Source organism: Hibiscus syriacus, unplaced genomic scaffold (genome assembly GCF_006381635.1).
Source record: "Hibiscus syriacus cultivar Baekdansim isolate YM2019G1 unplaced genomic scaffold, ASM638163v2 tig00110271_pilon, whole genome shotgun sequence".
NCBI lineage: Eukaryota > Viridiplantae > Streptophyta > Magnoliopsida > Malvales > Malvaceae > Hibiscus > Hibiscus syriacus.
The window spans coordinates 1,381,111-1,402,731 of record NW_024062657.1 but is presented as its reverse complement, the minus strand read 5'-3'; the positions used below and the strand labels follow the sequence as shown (position 1 = coordinate 1,402,731).

At 32.7% G+C, this 21,621-nt stretch overlaps 2 pseudogenes; one reads left to right on the top strand and one right to left on the bottom strand.

Annotated features, from left to right (window-relative positions):
- Positions 1-3,562: 3,562 nt before the first annotated feature.
- Positions 3,563-9,355, bottom strand: LOC120115778 (annotated as a pseudogene).
- On the top strand, positions 9,347-16,889 carry LOC120115754 (annotated as a pseudogene).
- Positions 16,890-21,621: the final 4,732 nt, after the last annotated feature.

The following is a 21,621-nucleotide window of genomic DNA, read 5'->3' as shown; positions in this document are numbered from 1 at the left end:
AAAATGTTATTTGATTTGTAATGCATGCATAACATTATACATAGATGTTTTATACATCATTGGGTAGGATTTTCGATAAGTCTATTTCCCATATTTGAATGCATGATTTCATAAATACAAGCATATGATTGATATGATTCTTATGTATTCATGAGTACATGAAAATTGGAATATGTGTCACATGTTATTCTATGTGATCATGATTGGTGTGAATACATTAATATGTGACAAGATATGTGAAAATGAACTAAATGATTACGTGAGAAATGATATAAGCTATATGATACGATCTACATGATTACATGCACATATGATATATGTTATATGATATGAACCTATGTGATATGGGTTATATAACAAGGATCTATGAGATCATACAAGATTGTTATACAAGCTACATGGTAATAAGTTATGAGATTATATGTCTATATGGTAAAGCCCATAGTATGTGATATGAGAGCTTAGGGTATAGTTGGCATGCTAAGAGTCGAGGGTTCTATGTGGTCCTTCGGGACATATACGAGGTCCTTTGGGACAATTTTACATGCCCCTGGTAGGACTTTATACGAGCTGTGGTGATAGCATTTGTGCACAACCTCAATGCACTCACATATCTTTAGTTCTCACAAGTGTACATGGGCTAGTACATGAGCTATTAAAGAGATAACATAAATATATTGCATGTGATGTATATGCTTTGTTATATGAAATATATTATAAGATTTATATGTGATACTGTGTTATTGCTTGGTGACATGTATTATATGGTATGTTACAAATGTTAAGTACAAGATAACATGTTACAAAGGTTAAGTACAAGATTACATGTTTTAAATGGGTTAATAATAAAGATAGAGATCATGATAATGATGTTGATGTTGATAATGATGGCATATGTGCATGTATTCATTTTGTTATATGAATTTTTTTATGGTTTCTATTATATGCTTTATATGCCTCACTAAGTCAAAGATTTAGTGTGTGATTGTTTCACACGTAGGATCAAAGAAGTTGGAAAAGCAAGGATAGACATCTGAGACAGCATAGTTTTATTCGAGATCATATCAGAAGAAATTTTATAGTAGGTTCTCTTTCTTATAATAAATAGTGTTGGCATGTAACTGAAGGTTTAAACTGTTTTTGTTCTAATAAGTTTTATAAACCGTTTTGAATAACTTTATGTAAATTATTTAGTTTTATTTAGTGAAAGTTTAAAATTATTCACTATTTTGCACAAGTAAATGTTTTGAAATGTTAATGTGACATTTAGGATTCGTATCCGGGTCGGATACGGGTTGGGGTGTTACATTAGTACCACCAAACTATTTATAAAGATGTAGAGTAGCTCCATCTAAATTTAAAAGTTATCTGTCAAAGTCTAATAAAATTGATATACATATAACTAAAAGGCATATATTAAATAACGGATCCCTTGGTAAAACTTTTAGTGTAGAGATTCTTTAGACTACTAGTCCAATTTGAAGGTTTTACGAATGATAACAAAATTTAAAACTCATTCAACTATCAGAGTGTACGCAACAATCATTTACGATGCCGATCTGTCACCATAAGACAATATCATATTATCCAATTCGATCCGAACTAAACTTCGACCCGTTTTTAACTCGATAATTGAGTCTAAATGAATGAATAATTTATTTATTTATTATTATTATCTATTTTTAGCATTGATAAATAGTAAAATGATGTACTTTTTTTTTTTATATTATACTACTAGTTAACCATCACTTCTATTAATGGTTTAATTGTTTAATATAATCTTTCCTTAGTTAAAAAATCATCTCTATATCTGGTGAAACAACTTCTAGCACTGAATTTGAAAGGTGAATTATATATTCACATAAAATTCTTGATTTTAAAGATTTGTTGATTCGATTGATTAAAACTAAAACTTCAAGCTCTGAATTTAGGACGTGACAACATATATTCACATAAAATTCTTGAATTATAAGTAATAAAGAGAAGAACGGAAAGTTACGACGACAAAAAGTAACAATGGTTGACCCGAATTGAAATCGATCCAAATTGACTGAAAATATAATGGTTGACCCGAACCAAAATCAACTAATTTGATATTGACACGATTCAAAGTCAACTAATTTGATATTAATCAGACCCAAAAATCAATCGATTTGATTTTGACTCGACCTAAACTAAATTTTTTATATTCGAACTAAACTCAAATCAGATCCGATCTGACCTAAACCGAATCTAAATTGAAATAATAGAGACACAAAATGACTCGATCCAAAATGACCCAACTCAAAATCGATCCAAAAAACTCAATTACCACCTTTACAATTTATCACAATTTGTGATTATTTTAAACAAGAGAATCGCTTTCTAAATCTCAATCATGGTATGTTTCCCTCACATTCTTCACCAATTTTCTATTGATGCTTTTGGTGAAAAACAAAAAAAAACCTTTGATATATAATAAAATGGAAAACTACTCAAATAATCACTAAACTATAAAGTCGATGCTATTTTGACCATCAAACTATTTTTTTTAAATTAATCCACTCAATTATTAAAATGCTATCAATCAAGCTACCAACTGTTAAAAATAACATAAATATTGACATGATAGTTATTTTCTATATAATTACATATTTAATCCTAATTAATTATATATTTTATCGAATTTATCCTAATTTTAGTTTAATTAAATAAATTTAGTCCTCCAATCATATGTTGACACAATAATAATAAAATGAAAAATCAAACTTGGGTGCTTTGGGAAACTAAGCGCACGTCCAACCACTGAACTAAGACATATGGGAGACTTGAACCTAATTGACTACATCTATTATATATCTTAAATTACATCTTATCGTTGAAAGTTAAATAGAACAGAAGTGTGCACTAAAATTAAGACCAAATTGATAGGATATGTAGGTAATAAAGATTAAATTTATAAGGGTAAAGTATATAAATGGTATCCTGACTATAGGGTGCAGTTTTATTGAGTCTTCTGACTATTAAAAATTACAACATGGTCCTCCAACTATAAGGTGTTGCTTTCTTGAGTCCCACGACTATCAAAAGTTACAAAATAGTCACCCAACTATTCATATGTTCCAAACTTGTCCTTTTCCATTAAAAAATTGATGGCAATCTGAGCTTGATGTTAACTTGCTGATAGAGACATGATAAAATCTAATCTTATAATCTCAAACGACTATCATATCTCAACAGCATGTTAACGTCCAACTTAGACTACCGTTAATTTTTTAACGGAAAATGACAAGTTTGAAACATAATGATCGGGGGATGATTTTGTAACTTTTAATAGTTGAGGAACTCAACAAATCAACACCCTATAGTCGGAGGACCATTTTGTAACTTTTAATAGTTGGGAGACTAAAAAAAACAACGCTCTATAATAAGGGGACTATTTTTGTTCTTCACCCAATATATATTTATATAATTCTTTAACTGCTACGTCAACAATTCCATTAATTGTTAATAACTGGTGGCTAGATTGATAACATTTTGATACTTGAGTGGCCTAATTGATTTTCTTGTTTGGTGGTCAAAATAAAATCAACTGTATAGCTTAGTGATTATTTTAATAATTTACCCATAATAAAAATATGTTACAAGTGGGCAAGGAAAGTGGACCACAGGTCCACAGTACTTCATACAACTAAAACGAAAGTGGGATCAAGCTTGTACACAAGTATCCCAAAGTTGGATTAAAAATTCTCCTTATGGAAATCAAACTTGGTGGAGGTCTTGTGAGAGAAATCTGACGCTAGCTGGCGTAGCTCCTTCGTCAGCGCCGGTGCCCCACAATAAAACACACCTGCCATATTAAAATTATATCATTTTATATCCGTCTGGTGTTCATGTTACATTTGTGTTTAAAAACTGTTAATTCGGTGTAGTACTACGTACCAACTCGAGCATTGTTGTGATTAACAGCAATGTGTTTGTAGACGGTGCGCCAATTCGGCTTGGCAAAATGCGATTTCACACGGGTACCGGAGACGACATCGACTCCATTTTTAGCATGGTTGAGAGACTGAAGCATGGTATGGAGAGCACTTGATGAGCATCAGATGATGAGAGCCTTGATGACCCATGTATGTATGCCCTCTTCGTCTTGAAGTTCTCTCTTCTTTTCGAATTTGGTGGAGAACTCGTATTGGTATGCATGGCAATCACTTGTTCTTCTTCATCAGTCATGGATTTGATGTTGTTTACAATGTCTTTGACAATGCTTATCATGGGGGTTGCTCCAATCCCCAAACCCACTAACAAAACCACTTCATATTTCTTGTATTCTTGTGCTGGGGCGCCATAGGGGCCATCAATTAGGACTAGTGGGAAACTGTTCCATTCATCAATCAAACAACATTGGAGAATCTATTGTTAATACATTATTTGTCAGGTGAACTGAAAAAAAAGAGAATTTTTTTAGAGGATCCGGAGTTGAGAAGTTACGTCTATAGGATGATGTGCATTGATTCTGAACGAAGATTATCTTACAATTATGTCAGATTATTAAAAAAAATTATGTACAAAGGAATCAGCAACTAAACATGAAAATGACATTTTTTCCACCTTTCTTTCTATTGTTTGGTTAGACTTGACAAATTTGAATCGTACCTGATTACCCGAATCAATTTACCTGATCCAAGACTTATATATATCCGAACAGGATGACCCAAAATTGATCCAAAACCCAAAATAAGCCTAATTGAACAAAAAGCCGACCTGAATTTTAGTTGGACCGAAAGTAACTCGAACCGAAATTAACCCAAACCGAAAAAAGAGAACCGAAAGCAACCCGAATTTAGATTACCATAGCTGATTCGAACCAAATTTCAACCCAATTTTAACCTGATAATTGAGTCTACGTGAATGAATCATTTGTTTATTTATTTATTATTATCTATTTTTAGTATTGATAAATAATAAAATGATATATGTTTTATTTTCGTTTTATATTATACTACTAGTTAATGTTTTATTCTCATCTTATATTATATGCTAGTTAACCATCACTTCTAGAAATAGTTTAATGGTTCAATATAATTTTTCCTCAGTTAAAATATTGAAAATAAAACATATATTCCTATAAAATTCTTGATTTTAAAGATTTATTGATTCGATTGATTAAAACTAAAATGTCTAACTCTGGATTTAGGATGTGATAATATATATTCACATAAAATTCTTGAATTATAAGTAATAAAGAGTAACACCAAAAGTTATGACAACAAAGAGCAACAACGGTTTACCTGAAAATTTAAAGGTTGACCCAAATCTAAAGGTTAACCCAAATTGAAATTGATCCGAATTGGCCCAAAAATCTAATGATCGACTCGAACTGAAATCGATTGATTCATTATTGACCGACCCGAAATGAATTTTCATATTCCTGAATTACACTAGAACCAAATTAGATCTAATCCGAATCGAATCTAAACCGAAACAGCCTAAACCCGAAATGATCTGATCCGAAACCGATCCAAATGACCCGATTTTCACCTCTAACTTTGCTTCATCCACTTTCCATCGAGGGAAGTTTGTGAACATTATTGTTCTAATTCTAGGCCTCTATCTAATGTAAATAATTTAGTTCATGAGTCACAACATTTGAAATTATTGTTTGTAAATATCTAACCAACCCATGTTTTATTGCCTGGCAGCCATAAAATAGTATTCCGGAGATAAATTGCTGCATATTTTCAACATCTTGATGTCGTTTTTTCTGTCTTCTTGCTTTTATATATATATGGAGTGGTAGGCTACATAGGTAAGGACAGTACATGGTACCATATTTCAAGGAGAGATGAAAAAGAAAGAAAAATGACATTTCTACAGCAGGCAATGGGCACCAACCATGTACACCACTCCATATATATATATATATATATATATATATATATATATATATATATAATACGAAATCAGAGAAGATAAGGGTTGATGCTGTAAAATATCTAGCATTATGCAATGGTGGACCAGCTGCTTTCTGATGGGGACGGTGAATTATGTGCCTAACTTTCATCAATTTAACTCGACTTTTTTGTACTATCCGACAAGAGGTTGTCATCTTAATTTTAGCATGAACTCATTGAGCAGCTCGGAGATAAAAGATAATATTATTGTTCTATCTAGAGTATTCAGATTCGAGCCTATAAGATGTATGTGTATTGTTAATAGAATAAGAAAAATCTAAACGGTTATCAGTTTTCTATAATATTAATGATGACTTACTTTGGGTTATTATTTCCCTTCAAGCGCTCGGCTCTTAGAAGACCACTTTTCCCATTAGTAGGTTGTTGACACACCTGGAAGAGCAAATTAAATGTAAATCTCCGCAGCCTGAGTTACCTAATCTAATGGTATGACGAGTTACCTCGGAAAAAACAGTCCTGAGTTGCCGAGTCCAATCACCAAGTGTCCTAATATGAACACTGAGATAGTCATCTCCTGGTGCAGAAGTAATAGAAAATGGATGCCTGTTTCCATGTGAAAAAGAAAAATCGTTACTCGGGTTCGAGTCGATACAATTACAGGTTTTTGAAGGCTAAGCAGGGTTTTACCATTCAAATGGAGACACTGCAGAGCAATTAACAAACATGTACTGTCCACTCTTGTATCTAAATCCATGGGGCCTTGACATGTGAAGTGCTAATACATTTCCAGGATAAACGGCAACCTATGAAATTTTCAAGGATCAAATTGTAAAGGTGATACCGGAGTTCAAACTCGAAACTTAAGAGTAAATGCATAACCAACTGCATAATTTAAACACATTGGATTATATATAATGATGGCAAATTGCTTACCTTCTGTATTTTAACAGCTTTGATGCTTGATCTAAGTGATCTCGTCAATCTTTCACATAAATAAAGGAAAACAGGAATTGCCAAGTACATCCAAGTCTGTCATTTCCTAAGAAAAGTAAGTTTCCCATGTATACCGAATGTCTGGAATCGGAAACGATTATATTCGTCGCTTACCGTTTTCTTGTACCATTTCTTGGTCAAGAAGAGCTTGATTCCATGGACAATGAGCAGAGTGTAAACAATGAAAATAGATGGTGAGAATACCAGAAGGCATTGAAGCCAGTGAGCTTGTTTAGAGGCTTTGGTAGTCTCATCTTCCCCCGTCGAAACCAATGCATAGCTAACGTGAAAGAAATGGCCATTAAAACCACCATTACAATCCCAGTTACCCCTTCAATATGCTTCACAAAATGCCAGTAGCTCTTGGCTTGTTCTCCAAAATATTTTTCCATCGGTTCGTACTCATCCGGTGTGGCATAAAGCAGTCTGGGGAAATCACATGCCAAATGAGAAATCCCATGTATGCCAACCCCAATTGAAATCCCAGCTGCAATCACCTGTAATGAAAAAACATTCAAATGTACCCCATTTCGCATTCATTCGATCCTTAACTAGTTCGTTTTTACCTTATGAAAGTTGAGGTTGTCATCGAAGGGAACAGCAGCTCCTAACTTTGTCTTATTCCTTAACCAGGTTATGGTATTACGACAGACTGGTAGCAATATCAGAGCCATGTTCAATTTAAGTGTCTCGGCAGCACCTTTGGCGAAGCAAACACAATGCCCCATTACTTTAAACACGTCTTCTCTCCGTCGATACTCGATATATTTGAATGTAAATAGGCCACACATGGCCCCAATCCAGAGAGCCATCACCCACACCCTCTGCCAGTTATCAAGCAAGAAATACATGGTGGCCCGGTACAAACTGCTCACCGGATTCTGGTCATATGTAGTCTTAAGCTTCTGGCTTAGCATTTGGCTAAGGTTCTGGCTTTCTCCTCTTACAGATTGCTGTGGTCCTTGTAACAGAAGCATTTCCAGATTGTTTATCTGCTTGAAGAATGAAATGGAGTAAGAGGAACATAACCAGCAACAAAAATGAAAGAAGTGCTTGAACTTACCATGATGTATCCTAGGTTGTCTGGGTCTAATTCTTCCATGATCAAGGCTGCATATTCCTCGGCTTGTTTCTGGATGTTCGAGAGCTTGTTTGCAGAGGCACTGAGGCTGATGATCTGTAAAAGTAAATCAACAGTGAGAAGTAAATAATATGGTCACCTTTCTTGGTTTACTTCAATTAAGATCCCATACTTCTTTAACTTCATCTTCAGTGATTCTTCCATCAGCATCTTTATCCACCCTGCAATTCAAGGTGTATGGTTCATCTGTTGATAAACATTTAATCCAAGAAAAAAAGGGTTAAGAAAAAGAAATGCACAATTAGTAAATTTTACATGTCGAAGAAAGTTTGAAGCCTTGCATCGAAGCTTTGATTCGAGATCTGATCCCAAAACTCTTTGAGGTGAGCCTTATCAATCGAATCACATTGAAGGTTTCGTTTTCGAGCAAGAGCATCAAACAACTGCCCTGCAAATTCCTTGGACTCCATTCCTGCAGTTATATTTGAGTCACAAAAATCGTCACAGGACTGAAACTAATCTGCATCTATTTACTCCAAAACCCCTACCTATGCATTCACCAAACCATGAACGAGGCAAAACTCCACTGTTAGAAGCAGAAATATCATCAAACCGCTTCTCCACAGCAGCCCATCCATGTCCTCCATCAGTCTTGCTTATGAACTTAAGCCCCTTTAGAGCATGAGCTGTTGCAGACCTAGTCCTATCAAACCGAGCAGGCTTCTTGGAGAAGGATGTTAAGCGCATCAGTTCATGCCCCACTTGCCTAACCTTCGCTGAAGCATTCCTCACCATCGATGAACCAACTGTAGATTTCTTCTCAAGACCTTTGGCCAGCAAAGTTAGCTCGGGGTTGTCTTGCAAATCACCTCCATTTGCTGCCTTTAGACTGTGCACCGCCACGGAATCATCACCAATATCCAGGGTAATCTCAACATAGCCATCATCTTTGGAAGAACTTGAGCCAGGGACGTTGAACCGGGCACTTTTTCTTCCCACCCTTTTGTTCAAAGACCCACTGAGTGGAACGCTATGGTGCACTTTATCGGTCCCTAAAACCTCTGGATCGGAATGATGATGGTGGTGATGGTACTGGTTTCCATCATCTGAACTCATTTTCTGATTGTGAATTGATTTCGAAGCTAGCTCTGTGAACAAAAGATTCAATGCAAACAGACTGAAAAGTAGAAGAAAACAAAGACAAAAGATAACTCTTTTTTCTTAGCAATTAGCTGCGACATAAGCCATCCAAATGTGTTGGTGCTGTGAAAATTCTTTAAAGAGGGTTTTCTTCTGCTTTGTTGTTGCCATGGTTGTTTCACTCAAGTTAAAGTGAATTTCCGTAAGTGCTGTTAGTTAAAGCACCATGATTGAAGTAATGGACCTTGCCACTATCAGAACCACTAAGATGGAGTGTACCCGAAGCAGTGGTCCTATTAAATTGTTTGAGCCAACTATGGTAGACAGGTTGTTTGAATAGTTTCCAAGGAGTTGTTTGAGCTCGACTCGTCCATCTGCTTTGCAAGCGAGTTTGGGTGATGCCGGAAGTGTCCATCATGTACATTGGCTTGATTCATGGCGGTATGCAAAAATTGAAGCTGGTTCCGCAATAAGAAACAAAAACAATCAACTTCATGTATGTAGGTTTGTATTGTTGAAGGAAATCATACAGATAGAGATGTCAACAGAAAGCATACTTGTAACACCCTATATTCGACGATGTCGGATGATCCGAGTATTATGAGTGTATATTAAATTCCAAAGCGAACCAGACGAAACGGATTTCAATCATCCATACTAAGCAGATACGATTTGAACTTAAGCAAACATCGTACAATTTATAGCAGCGGAAATAAACAATCAATCATACTTCATTCAACATTTAACAACATGCATCATAATTTTCCCGTATTCCTCAATGTTAAAATAGTCCTTTTACATACCTTTATAATTTCATTGAATTATTCGTAATTAATCATACCAATTTTTATTATTAATATTTAATTACTTACATGTCAGATTTTAAATTAATCAGACATCATTTAAGAATCTAATTCAACATGCTTATATAGGGACTAAAATGTAAATAATTCAAAAACTTGATTTCAAACAGTAAACATCAAATTGACTATTCCATTATGTTAGAATTAGTGCCTTAGGCATATTGTATGGATATGATATTTTGATCATTGGTTTTATTATTATTATTTGCGTGTAATTTTATTATTAATATCTTTGAATAATATTGTCAATTATTCTAAATATCTCTAATAGATTATTATTGTAGGAACAATAGTAAAATAAAATTGGTATGAAATTTGATAGATATTCATGAGATGAATATGTGAATGAATATTAAAATCAATTTCACATGTATTTGTTGATAACAAATATTGGATTGACTTATTTTGAGATTAATACATGGATTATGTTATATACTAATTTCAAACAGTTATGTCATTAAATTCTTAGACCTGAAGTTACTACAGTTTTCAACATGATGATTGTTATGTTTTGACATAATCAAACATTGTCTTTAATCAGACAATTATAAAGGTTATGTTTAAACATGACATAAATCATGTAGTGAGATGTGAATGATTAAGATGGAATTTATCCCCCTTATTAATCTTTAGTTAATTATATGTCAAATTTTAGATTAATCGAACATCATTTAAGGATTTAATTGAACATGTTTATCTAAGGACTAAAATGTAAACAATTCAAAATTTAAACTTCATATCATATTTAAATAAAAGATTAAGGCTATTTCAAAAAAAATATTACAATAACACAGGTCTAGCATCAAAAGTAGATAGACACATACACCACAACAATTTCAACAAGCAAATAGTCAATTTCAATATTATAATCTAATCAAATAGTTATGAAAAATACACAGATAAAATTATTATTTAAAAATTATTATTACTCGGATCATAACTTACAGACACCTTTATTTTAATCATAACGAAATTCATAAATTAAATAACTTAATAATATATTCAAAACTTAATTAAAGCCAGCGGTTCATTATTTTATCAATATACATTAAATTTTGAATTGCGTACATTAATTTCTTGGAAACTACCAATCATTAATTAATGACATCTAAAATAATTTGATATCAAATGTCACATTAATCGTCAAAGTATGAATAAATAAAACTCGATTCGACACAAAATATCAAAAAAGAAAATCAATTTTGAGTTATTCGAGACAACTGAATTATTGATTCGGTTTTCGAGTTCAAGTCGAGTTGAAATTTAGAAATTTCGAATTTCTCGAAAAACCAAAATTTGACTGACTAGTTTGATAGTTTTGTGATTTAGTCGCTAATTTCCTTATTTCTTCAATTCCTCATTCATTTTAAGTTCATTTTTACCAAATTTAAACCGCATTCTCTTAAACCATCATAGAATACATATGTACTTTCAATTCCTCTTTTTGATAACATTTTTATTTTTTTTAATTTAGTCCCTCAACTTTTCGTGATTTCTTTATTTCTTCAATTCATCCTTCATTTTAAGTTCAATTTTTATCAAATTTGAACAACATTGTCCTGTATCACAAAAGAATATCTATGTAACTTTTAATTCTTATTTTTTTTACTAAAACTATACTCTTTTTTATTTAGTCCTTAACTTTGCATTTTACTCAATGTGGTCTTTTGATTGCAATTGTTTACAAATTCTTTCTTTACACTCTTTTATACTCTCATCAATACTTTACTCTCAAAATATCTTCTTTAAAATATAATATTATAAATATATTTTATAATTTTAGATTGTATTTGATATATTAAATAACATTATATTGTTTAAAGAATATGAAGAAATATATATATATATATATATATATCTTATATGGTTAGAGAAAATAAAAAAACTAGAATCAATCCTTACCGTAATACTATAAATAATTATTATAAAATTTGTATAGAAACTCGAATAACTTGACTCAAGTTTCTTAAACTCGACTTGACTTGAAAAAGTTTTGAAGTAAAGTTCGAGTCACAAAATATGATTCGTCAACTTAAATAACTCGAATTTTTTTGACTTGACTCGATCGAATGCTCACCCCTACAGCAAAGTGACTTAAAATAAAATATACCAAAAATCATGTCTCCATTCTTTCCTTTTAAATTATTTATCACTCATACCTAATCAAAAGTTTCACAACATAGATCATACATCAAAGCGGACAAACATGGTTGAAGATACAATTCAAACATACCAATAAACCAATATACACCTAAACAAGCATTAATCAAACTTTTAGCTAAATAGAGTTTCAAAAAAAAAACTCCAAAATTGCAATGTTATCGATTTTAAGGATCATTTTATAAAACACTATTTAAGTTACAATAATTAGTTAAGAAAATTAAATATCAATTTTATTAATGAAATTAAGTCTATTATAAGTCTGCTATGGAAATCTCAGCTTTTTTTAGTTGAAATTTGTTTCCAATTTTATTTGCAAGATTTGGGGACTAGTATGTAAAATATCACTTATTTAAGTACCATAAACTAAAAGACAACTTTAGAAGCTTTATTGGTTTAAATGAAAAGCTTAATAAATGGGTATGTCGTTTTGGTAAATATATCGATTTATGTGATTTTAAACTTGATAGATGTATCCTTTTTTTCCGATGGGTATGTCGTTTTGGTAAATAGATCGATCCTTTTGGGGGAAAAGTCATTTTCATTCTGGTAGCCAAGAGATCGATTATTTCTTTCAAATAGAACGATTCTTTTTCTAATAAATTGTAACATTCAGAACAAATCATATGATGTATTCAGTTATGTTTTTGTTTTTCATGTGACAAAACACTAATGCTTTCATACTCATGTAACGCAATTCAAATGTTAATCACCATCAATAATTTATTGGAACATTTGTTGATCTTGAAACATAATAAGTTTACTTACACGTCAAATAAATGATTCTCCTTTCAGTTCTCATTTTCATGGGTCAAGTTCAATACCAACATAGAGAAATATAAGTTAACAGACTACATCAGTCCAATTCACTCTATTAATGGAGCTAAAACATCATGACTCTCTTTTCTCTCCATCTATCACGTAGAGCTATAATATCTCATTAAAGTTTAAAAACAATAAGCATAGTTAATCTTGAGGCATGCCCCGCCTATTTGGATGTCACGCCCCAATTTCAGAGTTAAAAGTTTTGGATAATAATTTCACTAATTTAAGTGAAACTTCAACTCTAGAGGACTTAATTGGTTTAAATGAAAAGTTTAAGAACCCAATTGAATAAGAATTTCAATCATTGAGGATTAAATTGAACAAAATTGAAATCTGGTGCTAATTTGTAAAAGTCGCGACTAAATTGAATATAAAATAAACCCTAGTATATGTTTTGAAAATCCTACAAAGTGCGATGACATGCCTTGTAATTATCTATTAGCTAGGCTATAAATGTTAAAATTTTAGCCTAATTTCCCTTTTTCCCAATTTATGTCGTTTTCCTCTTTTGTTCTCTCTTATGTCATGCGATTCCTGATCGACGTGAGAGATGATCTTCGATCATCGTGCTCTGTCGTTGTTTTATCTCTGAGCAAGAGTTTTTAATGACAGAAGTCTCGTGTCATCATACTCTTTCTAGATCCAACCTTGGATTCTAGGATCTGAGGCCATTTCTATGATTTTCTTTAAAAACCCGAGAGCCATCGCTCGCCGAAGCTGTAAACCTTTTAGATCTGGTAAGCTAGTGTTCAATTTTCTTTTTTCTTTTATTTTCCTCTTTTTTTTCTTCTTATTCCAATTTTCCATTTACTTTCTTGGTTATCGTGTGTCACGCACGTCCCTTTCAAGTTCTAATGTCATTATCGACTAGGGGTGTGAAAATCTGGATACCGGATATTCGAGTAATTGATTTCTCGACTCATGTCTTGATTCAGATTTTGCAGGTACCCGGATATTCGATTTTTTTTTAAATTATTAATTAAAAAATACATAAATTTAAATGTTTGAAACTTCGAATTACATAATCCAACATTTAAACATAATTACAAAAATGTCATGTTAGCATCATTGTTCATTTTTAAATATAGGTGACTAAAACAGAATCAAAATGTAACGTTAGACATAATTTTGAGAAAAAAAAATCAAGTGACCAAAACATAAATTAGATGATATGTAATTGACCAAATAGGTAGTTTACCCTAAATAAAAATATATATGAATTATATTAGATAATATATAAGCGAACAAATAGGTAGTTTACCCTAAATAATAATCAAGTGACCAAAATATAAATAAAATAATATATAAGTGACCAAATAGGTAGTTTACCCTAAATAATAATTAAGTGACCAAAACATAAATTAGATAATACATAAGTGACCAAATAGGTAGTTTACCTAAAAAAACCCTAACCAGATACTCGGAAACCGGGTACCCGGAAAAAAAAATTAATTTTGTGACCCAGGCCTAACCCGGCCGGGTAATTTTTTAAAAAAATTACAGTTTTTTTAAGTTCGGGTTGGCAGATCAGCAGGTCGGGTCAACGAGTCGGATATTTTTACACACCCCTACCAATAACCCTCTAGCAACTCTAAATTGTCTTAAGAATACGATAAAATCCTAATCAAGGAAGGTCATAAATTAGACCAACATCATGTTGGCCCAACGAACTGATCAGTCCATTTTATTGTAGCTCGCTTTGGTAACTTGCCTGATAGGCTTGTCTACATCAGCCTACTCCAACGCCTATTCTTATTCGTTAGAGTAAGCTCAACTCAACTGATTTTATAAACTGACTCGAACCTGAATCGTCCGACCTGAAGACCTGACCCGGTTTGACTTGTACCCAACTCGTTGACTAACACATTGATCGAACTTATTTGATCAACCCGTTGACCATTCGATCGAACCTATTTGATCGACCTGTTGACCCATTTGACCAAACTAGTTTTATTTACTTGAATCCCTTGATCATTGACTTGTTGACTACTAATCATTGACCCCATTGACCATTAACGGTTTATGATTTAAACTTTTTGACATGAATTTTACACTTCTTGATTTTGATTTCACGACTAGTTTCACCAAATTCTTATCTTAAAGCTGCATCTCACATTATTTTAAATTGTATTTGTGATAGGAATATTCTAGAGCTAAATGACTTATATGATGATTTTATGTTACGAACGTAATCAAGTATCTTCGTTTCGCTCTCCGACAGATCATTAGGACTCTCATTTAACTCAACTTGATTTCGTACATTTGACTTGAATTACGTGCAAGAATTGTTAATTAAAGGGTAAACTACACCAATGGTCACTGATGTTTGAGTAAGTTTTTGTTTTTATCACTAATGTTTCAAAAGTTACAAATAGGTCACTAATGTTATCGTTTGTGACAAAATGGTCACTGGCCGTTAACAACCGTTAAGAGGCGTGACGAAAAATACAGCTCGACCGTTATTTTGAGGTGGATCGTTGACCGCCATTTTGATCGGCTCTTCTTCTTCTTCAACCCATTCCCCATCTTTCTCTTCACTTTTCTTCTTTTTTCTCTTCATTTTTCTTCACTTTCTTTCTCTTCACTTTTCTTCTTTCGCATCGAATCAAAAAGCTGAAAATTGAAACGACTTTAATTTTAGTATTAAATGAACAATGGAGCTATGTTCATAATTTAAGGTGCTTGTTAAATTTTGGGATTAGTGCTAATATGTTTACTGCTATTCCTGCTATTTCCTCTATCAGACAGTTGAAATCTATTGGGTGGGGCAAGCAAATGCGTGCTTATGTGATGACAAACGATTTAGGCTATCAAGTGTTTGTTCATAATTCTTTTATTGATATGTATTATGAATGAGATTGTTTAACCTATGCTCGAAAGGTTTTTGAAAATTTAGCTGAGAAAACCGTGTGTTCATGGAGCTCAATGATCAAAGGACAGGTAAACCATGACCATAATCATGATGCTCTTTCTCTTTTATCCAGGATGAAAACAGATGGAGTTAAAGCCGATTTCATTATAATTATCAACTTCTTGCCTGCATGTGTGAATATAGGGGCCCTAGAACAAGTTAAAGCCTTTCATGGATGCTCATTGAAGCTCGGTCTGAATTTGTTGTCATCGGTTAATTCTGCAATTCTTATCGGTTATGCGAAATGTGGATACATAGTTTTGGCCAGAAAGCTTTTTGATGAAGAGGGAATTGATGTCAATGATATCATAACATGGAATTCGATAATCGGTGCTAATGCTAAGCATGGAGACTGGTCACAATGTTTCAAGTTGTATAACCAGATGAAACGGTTGAATCTGAAACTGGATCAAGTTACTTTTCTTAGCCTACTGACTGTTTGTGTCAATTCAGGGCTTGTTAAAGAAGGTCGAGTATTTTTTAAGGAGATTAGGGAAATCTATAGTTGCCAACCCAACCAAGAACACTATGCCTGCATGGTGGATTTACGAGGGCGCGCCGGACGTATTGATGTAGCGAGAGAACTTATCAACGAAATGCCATTCAAACCTGATACTCGAGTGTGGGGGCCCTTGTTGAGTGCATGTAAACTGCACTCAGAAACAAAGTTAGCAGAATCTGCAGCTAGAAACTATTAACAATAGAACCTAAAAATGCTAGAAATTATGTTTTACTATCGAACATGTATGCAGCTGCAGGGAAGTGGGGCAAATTTGCTAAAATGAGGAGACTTCATAAAGAGAAATGACTAAAGAAAGTCCCCGGTTGTAGTTGGATACAACTAAATGGACATGTACACGAGTTTTTTGTTGCTGATAAATCTCATCCAAAAGCAAATGAGATATATGCTTTATTTGGAATTCTGGAGTTTTCAATCAAGGAGGCCAGAGAATACAACTGCAGGGAAAGTATCCCAAATGCTCATTTCATTCATTGGTGAATCCACAATAGATTTTAGCTAGTTCTGATCACATGATTAACCTTTAACATGTTGAACGAAAATTTTGGTATTAAATGAACAATGAAGAAAAGTGAAGAGAAAGAAAGTGAAAAGAAAAAAAGAAGAAGAAAAGTGAAGAAAAAGATGGGGAATGGGTTGAAGAAGAAGAAGAGCGGGTCAAAATGGCGGTCAACAATCCACCTCATCAGATAATGGTCAAGCTGTATTTTTCGTCACGCCTCTTAACGGTTGTTAACGACCAGTGACCATTTTGTCACAAACGATAACGTTAGTGACCTATTTGTAACTTTTGAAACATTAGTGGTGAAAACAAAAACTTACCCAAATATCAGTGACCATTGGCGTAGTTTACCCTTAATTAAATTAGTGGTTACTTTCATTTAAGAATCATGTTTTAATACTTATGTAAAGTTATGTTATTGTAGGTCCCCACACCCATGACCTAATACTGTCGATCATGAAAAACATATGTTTATCTCGTAATGTTAGCTACTAGAAATGTTTTCCTCAACTAGTTCTACACTTTATGTTTTAATGTTAAATTATGTATGATTGATTTTTCATGGATCATCTTGAATGCATGATGATATATGTTTGTAATATTTATGTTGTATTATATCTAATTACGAGTATGTTTTATGTTTCTATTGTACGTTATGGATGCATGCTCGTATCTTAGGGTGCGATTGGTTCACAGAATGTAAGATTACCAGTGGGAATGTAAGATTATCAGGGAATAGGATTACTGGGAATATTGTATTTTGTGTTTGGTTGATTTAGCAGGAATGTAAGATTACCGTGTTTGGTTAAAGGAATAAAAGATTATTGGAATGTATATTTGACCAAATTGTCCTAATTATATATTTATTTTTTTAACAAGTTGGAAAATATTTATATATTTTCTTTAAAATTTTAAATTCATAAAATTATATATATATATATATATATATATATATATTTACAAAATTGAAAATATAAAAAGGTTTAATGAAAGGGTAAAATTTTATTTTAACCCCTGAACTTCATATAAAATTTTAATTATAGACTATTTTGTAAATCTAATATAGTTTAAGGATAAATTTACAATTTAACCTTAGTAGAATTTTTATTTTCAATGACAGAAGAATGATATTTTTGAAAAAGAAATTAAGGGCATTTTAGTCCAAAATGTCGGTAATCCAACACTACCTAATAAAAGAGAGGTAATGACATTCCCGACAATATACCCAAAAAATCTACTATTGGTAATAAAACATTATCGGGAATGAGATTCCCGGCCAACCAAACATAGGAATGTGGATTTCATTCCCATGGGAATCTCATATTCCTGGATCCAAACACCCCCTTAAATTAGATTATGATTACGCAAGACTCAAGTTTTATTTATGTACTTGGGGTTTGGGATGATATGATAGAAGGTTCTATTTTGGGGGTTGTCTCAGGAAAGGCGGGTTAATATACGGCTAATATACGACGTTATCGGATACATTAAAATATATTTAACAAATTCGGTTTAGAGCTACCGGAAATGTTGAGTAATAATAATGTAGTAGGTGTAAATCATGAAGAAATATTAACAAATTTAGTAACTGGAAAACTTAGTTTGTCGATTTATGTCGATCCAAATAAAAAATGTATCGATCCATATCAATATAATAAGTAAAAATATGACAAAACCGGTAAAGCGCTACCGGATATATTGAAAGTATCGATTAGATTGAAATAAGTATCGACACTTTGGGAATTTAAAAGAGAAGCAGTAATAACGCCTATAAAGTGTCGATACTTTATAAAAATGTATCGATCCATAACAATATAACAGGTAAAAATATGACAAAACCGGTCTCGAAAATACAAAACCGGTAAAGAGATACCGGATATATTGAAAGTGTCGACACTTTAATATAAGTATCGACACTTTGGGAATTTAAAAGAGAAGCAGTAATAGCGCCTATAAAGTGTCGATACTTTATAAAAATGTATCGATCCATAACGATATAACAGGTAAAAATATGACAAAACAGATCTCGAAATGACAAAACCGGTAAAGCGCTAACGGATATATTGAAAGTGTCGATACTTTAATGTAAGTATCGACACTTTGGGAATTTAAAAGAGAAACAATAATAGCGCCTATAAACTGTCGATACTTTATAACAATGTATCGATTCATAACGATATAACATGTAAAAATATGACAAAACCGGTCTCGAAATGACAAAACCGGTAAAGCACTATTGTATATATTAAAAGTGTCGATACTTTAATAAGTACGCGTAATAAATTATCGATATTTTCAAAGAAAAAGGTAATTATCCTATCGAAAGTATCGACACCTGACATAAAAGTATCGACACTTGGGTAGTTATATCGATTAAATAAAAATAACATATCATGTGAAAATATAAAGGGCATAGCTAAATCTCCTCTGAAAAATAGATAAAATGAATGAGTTTTTGAAATCGAAGCGTAATTGTTGTTGCATTTCATAAGGCATTTCTAAAGCGAAGTTTGTTTGTTTGTTTGTTACTGCAGTCGTATCGAAAAGTACGTTGTCAAACCCTAGTTTTTTATTATTACAGTAACCGAAAATAGGGTTTTTATGTGTTGTTTGGGGTTTTGGAGTAAAGAAGCATTGGGATCGATTACAGGTAGAAAGTGATATTCTAGGTAAAATATAAATATCGATACTTTTTTTTAAATATTATAGGTAGAAAATGATATTATAGGTTATATAAATGTGCTGATACTTGGAGTATTGAGTGTTCTTATTCGTTTGAAGGAAATAGGGATTAGGGTTTTGGGTTTGGTTTGGGGATTTTGAATCGAAGCCAAGAAGGATCTAGGATCGATTATATAATATTATAGGTAGAAAATAAATATGGATACTTGTTTATAATATTATAAGTAGAAAATGATATTGTAGGTTGTATAAATGTGTCGATACTTGTTGTAGTGGCCATTCAAATTCTTTTGAAGGAAACCGTTTTACTACAAAAGTAGTTATCGATATTTGTATATTGAATAAAGTGTATGTAACTAGTATTTGATTTGATTTGTCTAAACTGATATATGAAGGAAAAATGAAGTCAAAGGATCTTAGAATTGTTGGTGGTGAAGATGACTTTGAAATTGAGGCCGAGATTCGAAAACAACCAAAGGGTGGATATATGTACTTCTAGTAATTATCAATGTCTTTTTGTTATTATTGTTGAAATGATAATTGGATTAAAGTATTTAAGAACTTTAAATTGATTAAAAATTTTAAATGTTAACAGTATGACCGAATGCCAAAGGATGAAGAAAGCTGGCAAACAAATCGGTTCGGTATGTAAATTGAAATTGACATTGAGTATTATTAACGTTAATGTATTGATTAAGAAACGTTTATGCTTAATATTAGGTGATAAATGATGTGTTGGAGAAATGGAATTCGATGAGTGATGCTGAGAAGGAACCTTATCTCGCACAGTCAAATATGGATAGTGAAGAATACAAAGAATAGAGGAAAGCACATGAAGAGAAGGTATTCATTAAACTTGTAAATACGTTGATACAAAATATATAAGAACAATAACATTATATATTGTTAAAAATGTAGGAAATGTCGACAATGTGCAGCATTAAAAGGGTGAATTCATTTATTAAACATCTTAAGGAGAATGATCAGTTGAATGTGCTGGAAGAAATGGGGTTTGGATTATTGGTAGGAGTAAAGGATCGACCTATTCGGAGGCAATTGTATCGATCCTTGATGGAGCAATTTGATGTCAAACAATTTATTGCTAAATATGGTGATTATTAATTTCCTCTGGGGATCCCATGTGCTGCAGTCGTCTTGGGGGTAGGAAATGAAGGCAAAAGTGTTGTAGAAGTCTCTAAGAGTAAGAAGTGGAAAACACTTGCCTCCAAATATAGTTTGAGGTAGAAGGTGACATATGTTGAACTTAAAGAGGAAATCAAGAGTGGATCTTACGGGGGGATGACCTGAAGGCTCGAGTTCTATTGTACCTTGTCGGGATCTTTCTTTGTCCAACGGGTGATACGTCAATGAACAAGGACTATATGAAACTCATTTGCGATGGGGTAAATTCAATTGGGCTGAATATATCCATTCGAGATTGATTGAATCAATAATCACCTTTAAAATGGAAGTCAAAGATACCTCAAAGCGTGCATAGCAATCTTAAAGGTAAATGAGTTGAAGAACGTTTTTGTTTTTTATATAAAATGATAGTATAGTTATTATATAAAATGATAAATTTTATTATAAATGCAGGTTGCACTATTCGATTTTTGGTCAGGCTATGATAGTGTGTCGGCTTATGAAAGAACCGGAGTGGCACACATCCGTGCATGGGGGAAGGAAGAGGTGGTTAGAGTGGTGGCGAAGTTGAAGTTGGATAGACCGAGGAAGCAAGAAAGGATAATTAATGTAATTAAATAATATTAAGAATATAATCAATGTCTTAATAATGTAATTTAATTTTGAAGGTTATTGGCAAGGAGGTAGAGGAGGCAGAGGAGAAGGAATAAGATATGGTTGTAGGGGGATGATGGTCAGGGGATGACGGTGAGGGAAAACAGAGTAAATTAAACATTTTGATGTCTGAATTGGATGATATAAAAAATTCCTTTTTGATAATCTGCAAAGACAATCAAGAGTCGAAGAGACACTTGAGAGGCATAAGGGGGAAGTGGAAGGAAAAATAGATGGAGTGGTGAAAGAATTT